At 42.6% G+C, this 23,527-nt stretch overlaps 1 protein-coding gene and 1 long non-coding RNA gene across 2 annotated transcripts in view; both read left to right on the top strand.

Moving 5' to 3' along the window:
• LOC138950502 (uncharacterized) overlaps positions 1-23,527 on the top strand; it is a 252,255-nt gene that overhangs the window by 7,412 nt on the left and 221,316 nt on the right. The window lies entirely within an intron of this gene.
• On the top strand, positions 1,145-6,936 carry LOC138950486 (uncharacterized). The gene is made up of 3 exons (XR_011450681.1): positions 1,145-1,641; positions 2,552-2,670; positions 3,963-6,936. It is a non-coding gene; the product is annotated as an uncharacterized lncRNA (long non-coding RNA).

Genomic DNA, 23,527 nt, shown 5'->3' with positions numbered 1-23,527 from the left:
TGTATTTTGTACCTGAGGCTGAAAACACAGCCTTTGCTTGTCGAACAATGAACAATCTTGGTGTTACATTGCGTTTTGTATTTTGTACCTGAGGCTGAAAACACAGCCTTTGCTTGTCGAACAATGAACAATCTTGGTGTTACATTGCGTTTTGTATTTTGTACCTGAGGCTGAAAACACAGCCTTTGCTTGTCGAACGATGAACAGTCTTGGTGTTGCATTGCGTTTTGTATTTTGTACCTGAGGCTGAACACACAGCCTTTGCTTGTAGAACGATGAACAGTCTTGGTGTTGCATTGCGTTTTGTATTTTGTACCTGAGGCTGAACACACAGCCTTTGCTTGTCGAACGATGAACAGTCTTGGTGTTGCATTGCGTTTTGTATTTTGTACCTGAGGCTGAACACACAGCCTTTGCTTGTCGAACGATGATGCAAAAAGGATGCAAAATGGTGCAAGCTGGTGCATTCTGAGGATGATCATTACCAGTTCCAGGCAGCAGATTTTGTCACTGATTAATACCCACAAAATTGAAACTCAACCCAAAAAAACACACAAAAATATTTTTATTTTTTGGCGGGGGGGGGGGGGGGGGGTTCCGGAAACCCCAGAAACCCCCCCCTCGTCCGCCCCTGAGTCTTGGTGTTGCATTGCGTTTTGTATTTTGTACCTGAGGCTGAACACACAGCCTTTGCTTGTCGAACGATGAACAGTCTTGGTGTTGCATTGCGTTTTGTATTTTGTACCTGAGGCTGAACACACAGCCTTTGCTTGTCGAACGATGATGCAAAAAGGATGCAAAATGGTGCAAGCTGGTGCATTCTGAGGATGATCATTACCAGTTCCAGGCAGCAGATTTTGTCACTGATTAATACCCACAAAATTGAAACTCAACCCAAAAAAACACACAAAAATATTTTTATTTTTTGGCTGGGGGGGGGGGGGGGTTTCCGGAAACCCCAGAAACCCCCCCCTCGTCCGCCCCTGAGTCTTGGTGTTGCATTGCGTTTTGTATTTTGTACCTGAGGCTGAACACACAGCCTTTGCTTGTCGAACGATGAACAGTCTTGGTGTTGCATTGCGTTTTGTATTTTGTACCTGAGGCTGAACACACAGCCTTTGCTTGTCGAACAATGAACAGTCTTGTAGTGGAATGCATGAATGGAGACTATCAAGCTAGTTGGGAACTAAATCCAAAGTTCGAAACTATCGCTCTAGTGCGCAATGCATGGCACGATATTTTCAAATGTTCCGACCTAAGTTGGTGACTAACTTGCCTAAATTTGGTCCTCCTCCGAGGAGGACCAAATTCCTTAGTTTCGAACTATTGCAAAAATACAAATGGCGGCCGCCATGACAGTCTTTGATTTTGCTGTACAAAAAAATCAAATATTCGGCAGTCCGACGCATGAACCAAAGAATGATGTCGACAAAGAAGTTGAAACATTGATTGCGCTTTGGAGGGGGTTCAAATACAAGTCGTGAAGTGACCGGCACAGCTGATTTGGGACACGATCTACCTTGAGTCGGGAGATTTGCTATGAACATTGACTAAATTTCCACTTTTTACATCAGCGACTGTACAAATTTGGCTTGTACATCTTCCTGTCGCTGATTTTAATCGGTTTGGATCATCCAACAGGTAAGAGCAAGATTCATCCGTTGTGTGCGTGTAGTTTGTGTGTCCCACGGTGTGTGTGTTCGTTTGTGCGCATCGGTGTGTGAGTGTGTGTCAGATTATATTGCAATAATACATTTGTTAGAAAGTGAGAGCAAGGGTAGATCTAGATCTATGGGCCAGGCAGTACTGTCTGAGTGTCTCCGAAACCGTGTTCAGTGTCATAGGAAAATAGGCCTACGAGCCATTGTGTAGTGGTGACGATGAAAGATACAGTTGTTGTTTTTCTGACAGTGACATTGACAATGAACGATCGTCAATGCATCAATGATTATGCACAGCAGCATCGGTTTCTTCGGAACTGTGCACTGTTGACTGAATTTCCCACGGTGGAGCAATGAACAGTAGACACTAAAACAAAGCTAATCTAATGCATTGAAGCATCGCTGTAGATCTATCTCATTCAACTAACAATATAATGCAGTGAATGGCAAATCTATCTCTGAATGAACTGTTGTGTATCCTTATTTGCTGTAAATGTCCTGGCTCACACTGCACTCCCAACATTAGAAGTATGTTTTCTAAGCTGAATGCATGTATAATTTGATATAGTAAGTGTGTAAAGCCAAGAGTAACACTAACTGGCCCAAAACAATTTTTGTGTGTATACAAATGAAGAAAGAAACTGACTTCACTTGAATCACTGCCACTGAAAGTGTGTCTATTGTGTATTTTTAGAAGGGTTATTCAACAATGACTTATTTTTCTGTTTAAATACTTGATATTTACTCTGCATGAACAGAGTCAGAGGTAAATGCTGCTGTATAAACTATGATTGTGAAAGAGGGGATAAAAGAATCAATGAGCGAGTGGTTTAATTATAATACAGTTATTTATTATTGTTAATTAATTATTTTATGGTGTGTTTTTTCAGGCCTCCTAAGAAACCAGAGATGATGTGTGATGAAGTGTTCATACAGCTCTTGCATTCAGATGGATTCTGGAGAGGATTCAGACTGAGTGGACATGCTGCTTTACAGACTACCATGAAGAGTAAGTCACATATTTCTGTACCACTACCAAGTACCTGCTTGTGCCTATTAAATTGTTATTGTAAAATTGATTTATGATATGTAAATTGGCACTGGTGATAGTAGTTTGAAGCTGTGTAGATGTTTTTGGCAGACTTTTGTACGTTGTGTTGTAAAGAGATCTGCGTTTCACATTAGATGCACAATCTAGATAGATACATTCAGCTATGTCAACACTTGTTACATCTGAATCTGAGAGTAGTGGCAGGAGATGCAAGTTTATTGACACAAAAACATTACGGCTTTGTATAAAATAAATTCTTACATCTGTATGTATCCTTGCATAGTACAATTTGTACTATTTATACAAAATGGTACATAAAGCTTGGTTTTAGTTCTCTTTCTCTTCTCAAATCCTTTGCCACTATTCTTAAAGTAAATTACACAGTGTGAATGAACTAATGCAGCACAGGAAAGTAAAACAAAATTGCAAGATAAAATGAAATCATTACTAATTTACTGGAATTATTTTAAAGGCACATACAGTTATTCTTCCCTTGGCTCACCATCCTAGATCTTGCCAGGCTTTTACATGGAATAAGAATGAATCTGTTCACTCGGATACTTCTACATTCAACACCCTGGCTTCTTCCTGCTCAGAGTTAGATTTTGTTGTGGAAACCACTCTCAGATTAACAAAAATGTTACTTCTTTACTTCTGCGAGTGACTTTTGAGAAATTCGTTCATAAACAAAATTCAACTATGCACATGAAGCAGTCACTGACTGTCAGGGTGTCAATATTTTATGTGTCTGGGTGAAGTTATGTTCCTATCCCATGTACAACTGGCCAGATCTGAAATGGCCAAAATCAATGGGATCAACACACATCCCCAGAATCTTCATCACTGGAAAATGTGGTGGGTTGAATGTATTTTAATAAAAAGGCTGACAGGCGAGTGCTTTGGATCCTGAAAGTTCTGTTTTGGACTGAAATCGAGACACATTTCCCAATGAAACTCAAACTGTATAGTGTTGATGCTGAAGAGCGAAAGTGTGTGGGTTGAGGGCACACTTGTTTTTGACTAAAATCGAGAAACATTTCTGCCGAGCACAAAGTTCATACACGCACAGATTTTTTTTAATAGTTTAGATTACAATATCACACACACCATCCCCGATCCCAATGGTCATGTGAAGAGCAAGTGCTTCCTCACCCCCCCCCCCCACCCCCCCCCCCCCAAACACACACTCCTCAACACACATCCCCGTGAATACTGAAGGTGCTCAGTTATATGTTTTCTTTATTTTTCAGGAAGGACCGCTACATTAAGGGAAGGCTGTTTGCACCTTGGTTCCTGGGTTCGCTGGGGACGATGATCAAATTCAGAGTACCATCACAATTCTGTGCTTTTCCATCTGATTCGGCTGAGAATGCTTGCAGAGGTTTCTACACTACCCGTCATAAAAAGTAGGCAGATGCGTTTGAGGGCAGATCTTACTGATGAGGCTGTTGATTGAAAAACCAAGTATATGACTGAAAAGGCCATTAATTTCCCTACTTTATTCAGAAACAAAATTGGGTTTTCATGACGTAGTGTCTATGCAGTGAAACCTGCAACACAGACACCCCCTCCCCCCCTCCCACAAATCAAATTCACAAAATCAAGCTTCCCGTGTTAAAATCAACAACACAAATCAGAACAACTAAACCGAAACATGTTTTGCATGTCATTAGACAGAACAATCAAATCTTTATCCAAAACAGTCCGTTTTGTTCACATATATCTTGTCTAACATGAACGCTATGGCATGCTGAGCGTGTAGTTGTCAATCCTCTCAGTTTTTGAAGTCGTTTTAGCGGGTAATGAGACCAAAAATGGTACATTTCAGAACTCCTCAACGCATTGTCTTAAAACTGTCAGTGATTTGTGCTAACACACGTCGTTAAGTACAAAAATGAGACCAAAAAATGGTACATTTCAGTAACTCCTCAACGCATTGTCTTAAAACTTGTCAGTGATTTGGGCTAACACATGTCGTTAAGTACACACGGAATCTCAAGTCATGTGAGATATTAGTTCTGCTGTTGCGCGACATGCCAGAACGAATTTTAAAAATAAAAATGTACCCTGTCCAATGAACTGAATTTGTAAAAAAAATTAGCATGCATTAAGAAAAATGAAAGCTTCAATTTACCTTTAATTTCATACATTTTCAACTATGACTGTTCACAGCGCACTTGTACGCACACACACATTCTTGGAAAATGCTCTTTCAAGAGCCATGATCAGTTAAGCGTGTCAGCCGTGAGCTTTTCTAGGCGTAGGCCTACATTTGCGCTCAGCGCTCTGAATGAGGCAAAATATTAATGTTCGCGTTGAAATCCTCATACCGCCAATGTCTGATAAAATATGTACATGAAATTTAATTGTGTGGCGCATCTGTTATTGTTCTTAAGATAACAACAAATTAATTGTTTTTCAATGAGTCAGCGAAGACCTACCATCAATTTAAGAACTCTTTCTGGCATGTCAATTAACAGCAGACTAATGTCTCAAATGACTTTAAAATCCGTATGAACTTTCCCACATGTGTTACTACTGTTAGCACAAATCACCGCAACGTTGAAGGCAATGCGTTGAGGAGTTACGAAAACGTACCGGTTTTTGTCTCATTACCCACTAAAACTGCCTTTTACAGCTTCTCAGAGGAATGACACCTACACAAATCAACATGCCTTAATGTCAGTGTTAGACCAGATATGTGAACAAAACTGACTGATTTGGATGCAGATTTGATTGTTTTTTCTATTGACGTGCAGAAGATGTTTTGTTTTGGCAGTTCTGATTTTTTGTCAATTTTAACGCGGGAACATTGATTTTGCGAATTTGATTTTGCAGGGTGTCTGTGTTGTATGTTCCACTGTATAAACACTATGTCATATAAACCCAATCTGCTTTCTGAATAGGTTTGGGGAATGAATGGCTTTTTTCAGTCATATACAGGATAAACCAAAAAAATGTAACACTAAAACAATGCTAATAACTTCTACATCTGTTGACCGAATCACTTTATTTTTAAGGTACATAAACCGCAGCCAGTGCATGACCCTTCCACAAAGCGGACATTTTGTAGATCAAATGTAAATGGTCTGACTTTTGTGCTCTATTTCAAAAAATAAATTCCAAATTCGGCGGACGATTCACTAAAACGAAGTTTGACCATGAACGGTATCAATACTTACTTAATTTAAACCCTCCAGACTTTTAGCTTTTATATTATCTGAATGTCTGAGTATACACCCCCTAGATCATCGGTGACCTGAAGAAAGCAGTTATATACTCATAGACAGACGCGTGTGAAGCATGTTTAAATGTGGAGTTCGCTCATTTTAAAAAAAAATACACCAAGTTTGTTTGAGAATACTCCAAGTCCAAAACAGGGATTCCCAGGTCTGAATGTTGATTAAGGTATACTTTTGTGATTCGAATTGCCCCGAATGTTACAATCTTGAGCGCTTAGATCGGGCAAGTTTGGCTACCGCTCAATTTTAAAACCCGTACCGTTGAGTCGATCCCCAAAATTGGGAACTTAATTTAAAATTGCACAAAAGTCAGCCTATTTGATCTTCAAAATTGTCACTTTGTAGAAGGGTCATGCATAGGCTGAAGTTTATGTCCACAAATGTAGGTTATTAACTTGTTGTGGGTTGCATTGTTTTTGGGTCAACCTGTATTTGGTTTTTTTAATAAACGGCCTCATCATAAAGATTTGCCCTCAAACAGATCTGCCTACTTTTTATGACGAGTATTATAGTTGGCTCAGTGGCTAAAGAAACATTCTACAGGATGAATAAACAAACAAACAAATCTCATGATTCTCTGTGTTTTAATGTGTGTGTGTGTGTGTGTGTGTTTTGGGGAGTTTGTTTTGGTTTTTAGTGAGAGGATGGCTGGTGGTTTGGATGGGGTGAAAAGCTGAGTGACACTGTGATTGTGGATAATTAAATTGTTGTTGCTGCTGTCAGTTTCAAGGCACCGTTCTTCTTGCAAACGCCAAGTTTGGCTTACTATTTTATATCTGCATGGGCTCTTACATGAGGTTAGGCCATCTATACACTTTGATACATACCAAACATTTACATTCTGACTGGGTCATGTGCAAAGTTGGAATGTTTGAATGAATACATTTTGCGGATTGATGCCAGTAGAAGTTAAACAAATTAATTGATCAAACATTCCAACACTTCAAAGTAAACACACGTGTTTTTGACAGCTGGTATATGTTAAAGTGGAGCCTGCATGCCACATCTGAGACGTTGAGCGAAATCGTTTACACAAAATATGCAATCATTGTTTATCATCATTTAAATTAAAACGTTCATACACAATGACACAACAAATGTTGTCGGAAACTCAAAAGAACACATGAAAGAATAAAAGATGATCAATGCAGCAAAACGCGCCACTTGTACAGAGTGGGTTACAATTTCATTCTTTGTTTAATTTAGCCTTCACATTTCCCTTATCATATCTTATATTTTAACATCGTTCTGTTCTTGTCAGCTTGAAATGTTTGCAGTTTTTACTCACGAAACAGGTTAGTCTTCTGAAGTCAGTGCAACATCAAAGCTAAAATTTCACACATGAGATGCATTTTGATGATCAGCTCTACCATACCGAAGCAATGCATTTAAACTGGCGCAGATTAATTTTCAAATGATGTTCAAGCAACAGCTAGCTTCCTTATAGACAGAGTGTCTAAGTTACAAAATATAGTCATCTCAGTATCCAACTTCATTACCTCTGTTTCTTTGCTTGCTTAGAAGAACTTCTCAGAGTGTTTGCGGCATTCATCAAACAAGATCATACACATTAAAATATTGTCACTTCCTACTCATTGAATAATGTATTCATTGTATCTAATTATTCATGTTAAAGACCAGCACAAAATTGCAATCATTTAAATATGTCACTGACATAAAGTATTCTACCCGATCTGGAAAAAAAGAAGAAAATCATAAGTGCATGATTCAAATCACTGATGATGTCTTGTAATTCGGTAGTGTTTCCAGTTAATCTTTTCTCTTTACATCTCACAATTCTTTTACTAGTTTATTTTGTAAGTAGAACACCAGGCCAAAACATTGTTGGCTCCTTTTGTATGACATCACACATTTTCAAGGATTTGCTTGCTAACTTGCTTGTTTCTTAATTTGTTTAATGATCGCTCCAAATTACATTCCTTCCTTTATCTGGCACTCTTGTTCTCAACTTTGTCCCTCCCTCTTAGCGGTTTAGAGAGAGAGGGAGAGAGTGAGTGTGTGTGTGTGTGTGTAAGTGTGTGCGTATGCCTGTGTGTGTGAGAGAGAGATAGAGACTGAGAGAAAGAAAGAGAGAGAGAGTTGATCTATTGTCTTGATTCCCTCATTCAATTTTCTTTTGTTGTATAGTGTAGAACTTAGACAGCTTCGTGACATACCTGTGGTGCGGTTTTATGGTCGTTTAACTCTCCATCGGTGAACCATGCAATTATTTCTCTTCAACGATTACTCGGTCTCTACTGACAACTCTAAACTCCACAAAACACGACTTTTTTCAGTTCAGAAATGTCAGTTTCGCTCCCATAAATTGAAACACAAACTTAAATACATCCATACATCATTGTCTGTTACAAAGTTCCAGCTTTGCTTTAAAATGCACAATCAGAATGAGGGACACGGACTTTTTCCCAGTACATACCGACTGAGCCATCACTCAAATCTTCGACGACACTGACTCAGCCTATATGCTGCGTACATCTCCCCGGTCGGGCAGTTTTAGCTCTCGTAATGTGCGGAAGAACTGAGAGAAACATTTGCGTTCTGCCTATGTTTGTCTTGTTTGCTCGCCAAAATAATATTGCATCGATCAACCACTCAAGTTCGCACTGTTACCATGCTCCCAATCCCATGCTGGTTTGTTTACCACTTTCGAAGGTGAAGAGTTCACCGCGCCTGCGCAGTGACGGGGATTCCCCGTGACGTCACCTGAAAGTTATGACCTACTCTTTTAGCTGGTAACTAAGTAGTCTCGACCAAGTTCGCTCTCATGCATTGCAGACTGACTAAATCTTTAGTTACGAACTGCGTAGATCGAACCTACGTTTAGTTAGCAACTATAATAGTCTCCATTCATGCATTCCACTACTGGTGTTGCATTGCGTTGTGTAACTACACAAACATGAGACTCAAAGTCCGCCCTGTTCAGATTATTCGTTTCCTGCTTGAGGTGGCGGTTAAGTCTACCCCTGGACCCCAGCTGACTCAGAGAGTGAGTGTCATTCACACTGAATATACAGATTAAGATTACGATGTGTGCACGCCACTCATATGACTGGACTTTATCTCTAGCTGTTCACGTCAGCTGACTCAGAGAGTGGGCGTCATTCGCAGTGATATGTACACAAATCGACAAACCGTCTCTGTACATTTTTAGGAAAAAAGCTGTGAAAATATTCTATCATGAACATTTTGGAGCGAAAAAACAAACTGTTTTGGAACACCGACAGTGCGGACTTGTGGAAGATTGTGTTTGTTAAACTATGCTTATATTGCGGTGTTCACACGGTGTGCTTGCTGTCTGTTGCTTGTAGTACTCATTCTTTACAGTCACTTTGGGGTGGTGACAAGTTTTTATTCGGTAGCACATGTACACAAGAACAAACAAACACATGTCTCAGGTCACTGGAATGGTTTCAAGGATATAGTAGGTGTTCATGTTCTCTCACCATTACTGTGTATGAACCAAACATAGCTGTGTTAACTATATGCGCGGTATGTCGGTGTGTTTTAAATAAGGAGAAGCCATGTTTACTGCTGTTGTCCCACACACTGACTCAGATCGCCAGTGTTTCGCTTTCTCTCACCCCTCCCCCTCCTACACACACACACACCCAACCTTCTCCACATCTCTCTCTCTCTCTCTCTTTCTCTCTCTCTCTCTCTCTCTCTCTCTCTCTCTCTCTCTCTCTCTCTCTCTCTCTCTCTCTCTCTCTCTCTCTCTCTCTCTCTTAACAAATAATACACATTGTCATCATTTTCACGAGTTTTCATTCACAAGCACCTGGGAAATAAATCTCATGTTCCCCATGCAATAAATCCCCGGTTACCATAGTTGCAGGAAGCAGGATATACATGGATAACCAAACGCAAACCCAATAGAAACGCTTGTGGATTCTTCGGCTCTTTTCATTGGTGTTTCCGAGTCCCCAGACCTAAACAGACGACACGACACTGCTTTGCAAAGTTCCAAAATCGAACTGGCAAACTGGCAAAAGTAAACAAAAAACAAAACTACTTCATGAAAGGTCATAAATTCATCACAAACAAATGAAACCTAGCGATATGTTTTGTCTTCTTACAAAGTCATGGAGTGCGTGTATCTGTGTTTCGATACACAGACGTTCGGAGAAACACGAACGTCAAGTTCAAGTCAAACCAATTGACCCCTGACACACACATTGTGAACCGTGCACAATGCTTTGTATCGATAAACGAAGCGCAAATAATACAAAAATAATAAAAGCAAAGACATAGCAACAAGACATGCAAACATCTAACAAAGCCAAGCAAGCAGAATGACAGGTCTAATGAAAAACAAAGAGGCACTGAGTCGAAAACAAGATCGCGATTCTTTCCTTCGCTGCACGACGCAAATCTTCTTTTTTGTCGGTCCTCGGGGGGCAGCATATCGACTTTTGTTTCATATTTATTGACCGCGGCCTTCGGCCTTGGTCAATAAATATGAAACAAAAGACGATATGCTCCCCCTTCGGCCTTGGTCAATAAATATGAAACAAAAGACGATATGCTCCCCCTCGGACCGACAAAAAAGCTGGTCTGTCAACAACCCATCAAACATCTTATAATGACACATACAACCAATATCTCACTGACAGCGCGTTATCAGTGACTCAAACCTGTCCCGTCCCAGAGTTCATAGCGAGTCTCTATGAGCGCGTCGTCAATATCACGCGACTGACTGGAGGGGTGTGACCAGAGTGTGCTGGCTGTGTGTCACTGTGTCAATTTATTACTGCGTGTTGTTTGAATGTAAGTTAAAAGTCTGGGTTTCTCAGGGCGTGGTCTTTAGTTGAGTTCAAAGTCGACACAGTCTTTTTGCCAACAAATCAGTTCCGAAGATCCGTGAAGCATAATTCGCCAAATTTACTTGAGGCTTCAGGTTACTTACTTCTACACTGATGACCAAAACTGAGATTGTTTTTGACACTGTGTTCTTCTGCATGAAATGACTTGGTGTTCTTCTGCCTGATTTGACTTGGTGTTCTTCTGTCTGATTTGACTTGGTGTTCTTCTGCATGATTTGACTTGGTGTTCTTCTGCCTGATTTGACTTGGTGTTCTTCTGCCTGATTTGACTTGGTGTTATTCTGGCTGATTTGACTTGGTGTTATTCTACATGATTTGACTTGGTGTTATTCTACATGATTTGACTTGGTGTTCTTCTGCATGATTTGACTTGGTGTTATTCTGTCTGATTTGACTTGGTGTTCTGCTTACTCGAGTATCCGTGGAATTACCAAACCACCCCGGCACATTCAGAAGCCAGAGAGTAATACAATATTATGTGTGTCCCTGCATAACTGTGAACACCAACCAGCCAACAAACCAACCAACCAGCCAACCAACCAGCCAACAAACCAATCAACCAGCCAACAAACCAACCAGCCAACAAACCAATCAACCAGCCAACAAACCAACCAACCGGCCAACAAACCAACCAACCAGCCAACAAACCAACCAACTTGAACATTTTGATCGTTTACTCAGAGGTAAGATTGTATGTGTGTATGTGTTGGTTATATCCTTGATACACTGGCTGTAGTTTCATTTCTGCTTGAATATGGTTTATTTATCAAATCAACTCGACTGCTAGTGTTCCAAAAATCCAGACTAAGAAAACAACTAAAAAAGGTAATCTATTTGAATGTTTTTTTTAGTATTGATCAAGAAGAGAGAGAGAGAGAGAGAGAGAGAGAGAGAGAGAGAGAGAGAGAGAGAGAGAGAGAGAGAGGCAGAGAGAGACAGAGACGTTGCCGTGAGAAACATGTACATTTGTAAACCAAAATTAAACAAATAAAAAGTTCTGCTGACATCAAAATCATCGATTAAATCCTCTCATGTTTACATAACTAAATGATACTTTGTACCCAATACAATCATTTATATAATGTTGGTCTTTAAAGCCAAAACCTTTCCTGAGCTAGAGGACCAGCTAGCAAATGATAATAGTGTAACTTACTTGTCTTTTCTAATCTTAGCGTAAGGTAATTCATTTCACTTAAAATGCATGCACCCCACTCTGATGCATTTTAGCTTTTTTCTGTCACTGTGTGTGTCGTCATGTGAATCGGTGTCTATGTCTGCATGTTATAACATATTGTTAAATGTCACTTCCGTCTTTGTCACGTCCATTGGTGGGATACCCGTATTTGAGCGGCGGCCAGGGATCCCTGTTAAAGAAGTCTTTGGTCTGTGAGATGTGCCATTATAGTCAAGTGGACCGCCTTAATTAGCATAGAAAGTTGGAGTGAAAGAAGTCTTTGGTCTGTGAGATGTGCTATATAGTCAAGTGGACGGCCTTAAATAGCATAGAAAGTTGGAGTGAAAGAAGTCTTTGGTCTGTGAGATGTGCCATATAGTCAAGTGGACCGCCTTAAATTGCATAGAAAGTTGGAGTAAAAGAAGTCTTTGGTCTATGAGATGTACCATATAGTCAAGTGGACCGCCTTAAATAACATAGAAAGTTGGAGTGAAAGAAGTCTTTGGTCTATGAGATGTACCATATAGTCAAGTGGACGGCCTTAAATAGCATCGAAAGTTGGAGTGAAAGAAGTCTTTGGTCTATGAGATGTGCCATATAGTCAAGTGGACCGCCTTAAATAGCATAGAAAGTTGGAGTGAAAGAAGTCTTTGGTCTGTGACATGCGCCATATAGTCAAGTGGACGGCCTTAAATAGCATAGAAAGTTGGAGTGAAAGAAGTCTTTGGTCTATGAGATGTGCCATATAGTCAAGTGGACGGCCTTACATAGCATAGAAAGTTGGAGTGAAAGGAGTCTTTGGTCTATGAGATACGCCATATAGTCAAGTGGACGGCCTTACATAGCATAGAAAGTTGGAGTGAAAGAAGTCTTTGGTCTGTGAGATGCGCCATATAGTCAAGTGGACGGCCTTAAATAGCATAGAAAGTTGGAGTGAACGAAGTCTTTGGTCTGTGAGATGTGCCATATAGTCAAGTGGACGGCCTTACATAGCATAGAAAGTTGGAGTGAAAGAAGTCTTTGGTCTGTGAGATGTGCCATATACTCAAGTTGATGACCTTAAATAGCATAGACAGCTGGAATGAAAGGAGTCTTTGGTCTATGAGATGCGCCATATAGTCAAGTAGACGGCCTTAAATAGCATAGAAAGTTGGAGTGAAAGAAGTCTTTGGTCTGTGAGATGCGCCATATAGTCAAGTGGACATTAAATAGCATTGAAAGTTGGAGTGAAAGAAGTCTTTGGTCTGTGAGATGCGCCATATAGTCAAGTGGACAGCCTTAAATAGCATAGAAAGTTGGAGTGAAAGAAGTCTTTGGTCTGTGAGATGTGCCATATAGTCAAGTGGACAGCCTTAAATAGCATAGAAAGTTGGAGTGAAAGAAGTCTTTGGTCTGTGACATGCGCCATATAGTCAAGTGGACGGCCTTACATAGCATAGAAAGTTGGAGTGAAAGAAGTCTTTGGTCTATGAGATGTGCCATATAGTCAAGTGGACGGCCTTACATAGCATAGAAAGTTGGAGTGAAAGAAGTCTTTGGTCTATGAGATACGCCATATAGTCAAGTGGACGGCCTTAAATAGCATAGAAAGTTGGAGTGAAAGAAGTCTTTGGTCTGTGAGATGCGCCATATAGTCAAGTGGACGGCCTTAAATAGCATAGAAAGTTGGAGTGAAAGAAGTCTTTGGTCTGTGAGATGCGCCATATAGTCAAGTGGACCGCCTTACATAGCATAGAAAGTTGGAGTGAAAGAAGTCTTTGGTCTGTGAGATGTGCCATATACTCAAGTTGATGACCTTAAATAGCATAGACAGCTGGAATGAAAGAAGTCTTTGGTCTATGAGATGCGCCATATAGTCAAGTAGACGGCCTTAAATAGCATAGAAAGTTGGAGTGAAAGAAGTCTTTGGTCTGTGAGATGCGCCATATAGTCAAGTGGACATTAAATAGCATTGAAAGTTGGAGTGAAAGAAGTCTTTGGTCTGTGAGATGCGCCATATAGTCAAGTGGACGGCCTTAAATAGCATAGAAAGTTGGAGTGAAAGAAGTCTTTGGTCTGTGAGATGCGCCATATAGTCAAGTGGACGGCCTTAAATAGCATAGAAAGTTGGAGTGAAAGAAGTCTTTGGTCTGTGAGATGCGCCATATAGTCAAGTGGACAGCCTTAAATAGCATAGACAATTGGAGTGAAAGGACACAGGCATAATGCTTTAAAAGGGGTGCAACATTTGTCGCAATAATGGTTTTGCTAAGTGTATATTCACTGCTGTGATCATTTATAACCAGACTTCAGCATCAGACAGGCAGAGCAAAAGGTTCCTGCATCCACTCCATGCATGCAGCAACAACCAAATTAAAACGTCTTAAAGTGATGACAGCTTCGACGGGATTTTAATGCAGTATTTATATAACAAGGTTGGCAACATAAGGGCACAAAGGCGGCAGTAGGCATGGCTCTTAAAACCCTACTCCCCCTGAAGAAGCCTAATCCGTAATTGGACCGGAGGGCGTTTCGTAATTCTACGAATTGATATATTCTTTTCCCCCATACGCTGCCTCTTTTTCGCGAAGACTTCCGGCTCTTTGGCAGCGGGCCTTGGGTGCATCCGGCCGCTGGGGGAAATGTACCCTTTCAGATTCCAGTCGTATGCCAGCATGCGCTCTGATCCGAGTTACCATTCGTAGATGGACTGAGAAAAGGTCAACAACTAGGGGACCCAGTATCCGTTCATACCTCCGCTTACATCCTTCGGGCATTCCAGAATCCTGGGTATTTGTTGCGTTTACGCAATCACACCTTTGTATTTAGGTGTCTACATTGAATTTCTTGGCTAAAGCCTATGTTACATTTTTAGGTAAGCCAGTTACTTGTATTAGCCATGTCTACTTATGCCATCAATTAAACTGGCGACTCCAGATTTTCCCAAAGTTTGGTTAGAGCCAGTTTCCGCCACCCCTGTGCCCTAATGTAACTCTAGGACGCTGTCTACACTTTTACTTTATCTCAAAACAACAATGTTAGGTGAAATGTTGGAACATTTCGCTTCGAAATTCTAAAATCAATGAATTTTGCAAATGTGTCGACAGCTTACTATAGGTTAAGGAACAATGCATATCAGGGGCGGATCAGTTGCTTTGTAAGGGGGGGGGGGGGGGGGGGGGCACTTTGAATCGAAAGTGAATGTGATGGGCGCGAAGCGCCGGAATTTGCTAGGGGGGTCCGGGGGCATGCCCCCCCGGAAAAAAATGTGCCCAAAGAAGCAAAATGGTGCCATCTGGTGCCATTTGAACTTAGAAATGGTCATAAAATCAGCATAGAAAAATCTATTTTTCTTCTTCTTCTTTTTTTTTCGGGGGGGGGGGGGGGCACGTGCCCCCTGTGCCCCCCCCCCCTCGTCCGCCCCTGCATATGTTATAATGTAAAAGAAGCTCTTAACCTTCAGAGTAGATGATTGTTGTTAGACCCCTTCCACATCGTTGGAATCATGTCCAGGTCTGCCTCGGCAAGATCCGCGCTACCTTGTGCCTGAAAGTCCTCTTTCTCCAACAGAGCGCGGGCAATCACGTCCCCTTCTGCCCCCAGAACCAATTAGCCCCTTGCACGGCATTTTTGCTGCTTGCGCGCAGCTCCATAATTTGTCAAAGTAAGACCATTTAGTTCTTGGGATCACGACAGAGTATATCAACACAGTTGAAATGTACCACATTCTCGAGGTTGTGACCAGATCACGAACAGCCAGGTGGCACTGCCAATCGCTCCAAAATGTAGCACAATGTCTGTAAAATGTGTATTTTGCTGTGTCATAGTAGTGGAAACACGTTACAGCTGTGCAGGCCTGGACTGACAACGAGTGGGGGATGCAGAGGTGCTTCCTGATAGTGTGAAGGTGCGTCTTTAGCCAGATCATACAGCTTGACCCATGAACGAGAATACCTGAAACTAAGAGTTGATTATTAGAAAACCTCTCTAACAAGAGATTGCAGCCGCATACTGGTTTGTGTCTGCCTGTTTTAATCAGTTCTTTAAACAATTGAGATTATTGATGACGGTCTTATTTGTCCCAACCGGGACCCATATGCGTTTGTTTGGTTGTGTGTGGGTGCAAGCATTCTCTTAATTTCATTTTAGATGTTTATACTTGGTCTGATTTGCGATTTGTTGTTGTTGTCATAATTATGCTGTTTGGTTGCTAAAAGGCAGATGAACTATACTTTTCCATCCATTGTTTGTTTGTGGACAATACATTGTCTTATGTCTGACGAACGACCAAAGACAAACACCTCCCTTTTTATGGTTGTATCGGGACTGCAACGCTGGCTGTCCCGTTCCTGGGTAGATTGGAGGAAAACTCCACCAAATGGACTAGTCGCCTTTTTGCGATACAGCCTGAAACTGATATCTGGTCAGACATGGGCCATCAACATGAATGACGAGTAAATTGTGAATGTTGGAGGAGCTGCAAGGCAAAACAAAAAACAAAACATTGCATTAACAGCGCAGGGCACACATCCGGGGAATCGCCCACAAATCTATCAACGTAGCATCCCTGTTAAAGGAAGGCATCGGGTATGTAAACTTAATATTATTCATTTATTGCTATTCCCCCCTGGAAGTGGAAGCTTTCCAACACATCGAATGCACTTCTATATGTACGTAATTGAAGCAAAGTAGACGTCTTTCATACTAACAGTCTTCCTAAGATAATAATGTTCACGATCCCTGCATACATAGTATAACCAAGCAGAATCATCTTCTTGACTTCTTGACTTGTATACTGTAAGCTGCAGCGGTTGCTGCCAAATTCTAAAAGAAAGAAAAACACTCTGACTCACAATACATGTGTTCAGCAATGGACCCTCACAATGTCAATGAATAAACAAGGATGCTGGGAGATAGACTTCCCCCCCCCACACACACAAACAGAAAATGTGCTGACATTAATCTATTTTTGGGTCCCCCTCATAAAGGGGGAGGGGGGGCGGCCTGAAGTGCATCTGTGTCGAGGTGTCCTTGGACTTCAAACTGCTTGCATCTGTGAAGATATTAAATATTAAACTGACATATACCGGGGGGGGGGGGGGGGGGGGGGCATGGTCTGAAGTGCATCTTATTCGAGGTGTCCTTGGACTTCAAACTGCTTGTATCTGTGAAGATATTGAATGTTAAACTGACATATACCACTGTTCTCGCCGCATCCTTGGCGGACACTGCAGCGTTGCTAAATCTGGTGGGATGCCTGCCTTCGGGAAGGAATAAGACGAATCAAATACAAGCATAAACTCCTTCCCCCTACTGGAGTTGACATTAGAACCTTGCTAGTCGGGTAAATAATGAGTGCCACCCTGGCAGCCACGGGAATGAACTGGCAACCAGCTTAGCCTCTTCTCGCGATGTTCCAAACATTATAACAAATCTCGCGGATATTTCGCGAGGGCTGCTCGGATACCGAAAAGGTCTATTTATACTATCAAAGCCATAATCTTCAAATCAATCTTTATCTGTTCAGGTATGGACCTTTCAGTATAAATTGAAGTTAATATATAAATACCGAACTTGAGCGAATCGTTGAAGGCAAAAGCAACAACCCTTCACAGCTTCACGTAAACCATCAGCCTCTGGTCACATACACCGTCAGGCCTTCACACACAATACAAACACCCTTTCTTTTACACACCCATTCTTAAAATCATAGTCGGACAACTCGAAGTTTTGAAAGTTTTAAAAATAGGAGCCCAGAAGCAGATCACGCAGCGGTCGTGTCTCCTCATGCAAACGCACGAATCTTCTGCATAGCGCTTGCCTCTTTAAATCCTACCGCCGCCGATTAGCTCGTGTGACCCGCAGTTGTTTGTTGCATTTTAGATTCAGAGGCACACAACTACGTGATATTGCTGATATAGCGAGTCGTATTGAAATCTCCAACTGAAATTGTAAAATTAAGGAAAGTGTGTGATGCGGGTTTACAACGGATCAGGGGTAAAACAAACCACGAGATCTGGTGTGTGGTATACGCAAGATAAACAGCCATTTAATTGAACTGGGTCATTTAATAAACATATTGAGGCAGACTGGGCCTTTAAAGCTACCCGCAAACCTGTTTTCCTACTGTCACTTGATTACCTCTGTTTGTGACGTCGAGTGCCTGCACGCGTGTACGTCACAGAACGTACTGTCAACGTTTTTATATCAAAGGGCTAGATCTGGCGCGAAATGAAATTGTCAAAATTGCGCCCCAAGTTGCACCCTAAAATCACCTCACACCGCCTGTTAATATATCCACTGAAAATACCTTCACTGTGCAAAGTTCCGGCGTTGCAGAAGAACGAGGTTTAATCACCTTATCCCTTTGTAACTAGTCTAATAGTTAGGTCCAGATCCTTACTCCCGTGACCATTCTCTGGCTGCAAAGGTTTGACGATTGATTTGACTTCTATGGACCCTTTAGAACAAAATTAGACCCCCCTACACCTTCGAAAAATGCTGGCATTTTTCACCAGAGGCCAAAATCCAAGATGGCCGCCAGCACAATCTGGAAAAATCAAGTTTTGAACCAAAGCACCTAGAATTATGTACAAAGACACTTTTTCGGGTAAGTCGACCATGAGGATTCCGATTCCGATATTAATTTGACGTTACGACATCATTTTCATCCAGAAATTCAAGATGGCCGACATCCGGTAGTGTGAAAACTAAACGTTTGAACGGGAGCTCCACAAATCACTTCTTAGTGGGAGACCATCCCGTGTTCGTCCTCATCACCCTGCTCAAGGCCGAGAGCCCAAACAAATACCGTGACATTGTGCCCTTTCTTGGTCCCTTCCATACACAGTGTGTGATGATGAGTGCTATCTACAAACGCTACAAGGGGAGTGAGCTAGGGGACGTACTCGTGGCGGGAGGAGTTATTGCTGAGGGCTCCGTTGATCGTGCGCTGCAAGGCAAACATTACAAGAGGGGACTGCGTTGCTTGAGGCTTATGTATGAGGCGCTTATGAGTCAGCTAGTGCAGGGGAGGCTCACGTCTGACCTGGGTGGTGAGACTAGGGAGAGCCTGAAGATCCTCAGAGATACAAGTCTCTCCAAAGAATCCCGCGCTGCTGCTCATGAGGCACTGGAGGAGGATGCTGACCTCGAGAGCCTCATCACCAACTTATTCACAAATGTGGAGGGCAGTGACATGGCGGACTACTGGAGGGAATTCCTGACCATGACGGACGCGCTCATGCAGAATGTACACGCGGTCCATATATGCAACCGGGACGGGTACGTCACATCTCTGCGAGCCATGCTGCCATGGATGGTGGCGTACGACAACAACAGATACGGGCGGTGGCTTTCGGATTTCTGGGCGATGCTGACAGCTCTCCCTGCTGATCAGGTCGCCTTTCTTCGTACTGACTTTGCTCAATCCATCACAGGAAACCCTTACTCCAACATGGCCTGGGACATGTGGATCGAATGCACCATGAACAAGGGCAGCACAATGAAATCTGGCTGGCTCTCCATTCTCCAAAATGAGAACCAGCTGCTGGTGCACTCGAGAAATGTGAACAATGTGGCCAGGATTCGTGCAGCTCATAACGTCATGGCCAACCGAAAAAAAGCCAACAGAAAGCACACGGAATGCGGCCCAAAACGGATGCGAGAAGATGAGCAGTGTGTGCAGGACCTGGTCGCATGCATGCATGAGTTTGACTCATTTCCGTTTGACCCTTCCTCACCCACCCTCCGCATGCTACAGTCAGCCATGCCTGCCTCTGATGAGCTGGTTGCGGATTTCAAGTCAGCCCATGCTGCAGGGGAGGAAAAGCTGACCAGCTTCTTGCGAGAGAGGGTGTTCAGTAAGAATACCTCCCTCCATGCACCCGTCCCTCTGAGCAAACGCTTGACGTTTGCCCGGGGAGGAACTCAAGGCGAGAGCTGCTGAGATGGAACGGAGCGCTCTCAAGGCAGTAATCGACCTGGTTGAGGTCAGTCAACTTGTGGACCTCTCTGAGTTGTTGGAACATCGTGTTGTCGAGGAGTGTGTGGCCTTATTCAACCCAAACGGCACATACAGGAAGACACAAAAGAGCAAGCTCATCCATAGGCTCTCTCTGCAACCTGTAGAACTGCAGGATCCCTACATCGCTCTCATCGACATGGGCATGATCTGGAGGATGGCAACGCCATCAACAGAGGATCGACAGACGCAAGATGGTACCCCATACACGTGGTCAGACTACGCCCACAAGGTGTCATCCATCATCATTGCCCGTCATGGTCATGCTGAACGTATTATATGTGTGAACGACCCGTACAACGCAACATACTCAACCAAAGATGATGAGCGAGACCTGCGGGTACAGGGTCAAGCACATGTCCCCAACACCTACATGAAATTGAGCGACCCCTTCCCCTCTGCCCACGCGTTCAAAACGCTGCTGTGTAGTGTCAGCAACAAGGAGCGGCTACAAAAGCTTATATGTGACTACCTGAGAGACTTTGCACAGAGTGTTGATGCAGAGATTGTCTACTCTGTTGGCCCCCACTGCACCAACTTGTCAACCCAGCAACCATTGGAGAACTATAGCTTTGAGCAGTCTGAGGCTGACACTGTCCTCTTTTCCACATATGCAGTTCTGCGCGAATCAGGTTACAGTGGCCCTGTTGTCATTGATGCCGCTGATACGGATGCCTATGTCGCGGCTGCAGTCATCTCACAGCAGCTGCCAGGAATCCTCTGCATCAAGAGGAAGCAGGAGACGGTCTTGTGCCGTGGCCTGGTGACTGACGAGATGGCAGACTGTATTGTGCAGCTTCACTGTATGACAGGCTGTGATGCCAACTCAGGTTTCTACGGCAAGGGTAAGACGTCAGTGTTTGACCGGGTTGCAAAGAGCGCTGTGGCCCGACGGCAACTCTTGCAGTGCGGAGATAGCCTTGACCCTGAGGAGGAGGTGCTAGAGGAGCTCTTCCAATTCACGCGACATGCAATCTATGGCGACAACAAGAGTAGCACCATGGCTGAGGCCCGTGCAGCAAAGTGGAAGGCACTGAAAAACAAAGCATTCATCCGTCTGCCTCCAGATGCAGACAGCCTACGCCAACACTGCCTCCGTGCAAACTACTTGGCATATCTAGTGCGTCATCCCTTCCTGAAGAACCACCCCACGCCACTTGGAAACGGCTGGGAGCTGGTGGGTGGTCGCTGTCGCCCTGTCCGCCACACGCAACCTGCTCTCCCGATACACCTACCTATGCACCTACCTGCACAAGGGCCAGCTGAAGAGAGCGAGGAAGATGAGAGCAATGAGGAAGATGATGATGATGATGATCATGTACAGAGGAGTGAGAATGCATTGGAATATGACGATTCAGAATCTAACGAGGCAGCATGCTCTGATTCGGACTAATTTATCTCACCAATGTCATATTGATTCATCGATTTCATAGCACTGAAAGGAAGGACATAAAAGCACAATTGGTGACTTCTAAATGTGTATCAACTGTGTTGTTGTCATCTTTGTCCAAAGAAAGGGCCGAAAAAGTGCCATTTTCAGAGTAAAACGATTATTATTGACAGTTTGTAATTGGTTTCAACTGAAAACTGTTCATGTTACAGTTATTATACAGAGGTTATTTAGAAGTGTACTAAGTTCTCTTGTCATGCATTCAACAATTGCTTTACTGCAATAGATCCTTATGGAGGATGTTTGCTTGAAGGACAAAAGTTACGTTTTCGCTCTACTGGATGGTGGCCATCTTAAATTATTAGGGCCAAATGATGTCGTAACGTCAAACTAATATCAGAATCGGAATCCTCGTCGTCAACTCACCCGAAAAAGTGTCTTTGTACATAATTCTAGGTGCTTTGGTTCAAAACTTGATTTTTCCAGATAGCGCTGGCGGCCATCTTGGATTTTGGCCTCTGGTGAAAAATGCCAGCATTTTTCGAAGGTGTAGGGGGGTCTAATTTTGTTCTAAAGGGTCCGTAGAAGTCAAATCAATCGTCAAACCTTTGCAGCCAGAGAATGGTCACGGGAGTAAGGATCTGGACCTAACTATAATGATCTGCTCCGAGTTACGAATCACCTCGCGCTGCAGTATGTAGATCTATCTACAATTTGTCCAACTTCTTCACCTCTTTTGATCATTTCATAAATAAGACAAACGCGGTGGCTAAGAATGCCGTAACGGACCTTTCTGATGATAGATTTACATTTAATCCTGGCTTCCTCTCTCTCTACACCCATACACATTCAACTCCCACACCCGCCTCACTCACACACATGAATATATATACTTGCACAATTTCACATTTCCAGAGCAAAATCTTGTGAACCCATTTTCTTAAAAACTATTGGGTGAATTGAAATTAAAGTACATATGTATGTGTGATGGGTTCTTTATTTTCAACTTTGCCATACAATTTGAGGTACACCATAGCCTGGTTTCATGGCCTTGAAAAACAAACAGGAATGCTACAGGCCAAAAATGGTTTTAACTGCGCGCTTCTTTCAGTTAAAACCATTTTTGGCCTGTAGCATTCCTGTTTGTTCAAAAAATGGTTACAATCTGTGCAATCTGGTGCATTCTGGGCATCATTTTCAGGGCTGTAATAGTGTTGTGATCTTGTTAAAAATTCCATTTTAGCCTCCCCCCACCACCATTCAACACACCTCCAAACTGGTGAAAACAACACTACTGTGCGCTGGCTTCATTGAGACCGGCGCCCGGTTGCGTTGCGCGATATTCACACGGATCGTTTTTGCGGAAATGTTTCAACTTCACCGGAATAAATTTGACTTTACCGGATTTTGAAAACGGCTTTATCGGATTTCCGGCAATTACCGGAAAAGTAGCATGCCTGACAAAATCCCCAACGAACATGACTTTGATCGTCTTTGACATGAGGATCAAGTGACCCAAACTGGCACGTCTCCCCGCCATTGTTTCTGAATTTAACCCATTGTTGATATTAAAGTTTACAGGCGCTAAAATAAATCCAAGCTTAATGCAAAGAAGCGACAATTAGAATCTATGCCAAGCGTGTCCACGTTGCTGGGATGAAAAACACATTTCTAGTTTCGGTTTTGGCTACACGCAGACTCGATCTCGAGCCAGTCGAGGTCATACTGAGCGAGTGACAGCCGGACGTGGCAATGTCGACAATGTCAATGATCTCACTCAAACTCAAAGATTTTGAACAAATTTCAAGATCTTTGCCTACCTTCAGAACAGTCATTGAGCAACATAGATCAACATACCTTGATATTTCGTCTTCGGAAAGACCGACGCGTAGCCTGACCTTTCCGCCAAGGAAGGCATTCTCGCCGCCTGCTTGGGTCTGGCTTGAATCCACAAAATATAACAGACTCGGAAGTTCGATGACAGTACCGCTGCACGCCATTTTTGTTCTTCGAATTCGAATTTGACTGAATGCAATCAAAACTTTTGCACGAAGCCCTTCCATTGGATGAAGTTTGGCAGACTTTTGCAACTGATTTGCCTTCTGATTGGATCTCTTTTTTGTGTGTGATTGGTTCTTTTAAAGGGAAGCAATCACTGTCAAA

Source organism: Littorina saxatilis, linkage group LG16 (assembly GCF_037325665.1).
Source record: "Littorina saxatilis isolate snail1 linkage group LG16, US_GU_Lsax_2.0, whole genome shotgun sequence".
In the NCBI taxonomy this organism is placed as follows: domain Eukaryota; kingdom Metazoa; phylum Mollusca; class Gastropoda; order Littorinimorpha; family Littorinidae; genus Littorina; species Littorina saxatilis.
The sequence above is the reverse complement of the archived record's forward strand: the minus strand, read 5'-3'. Positions and strand labels throughout refer to the sequence as shown.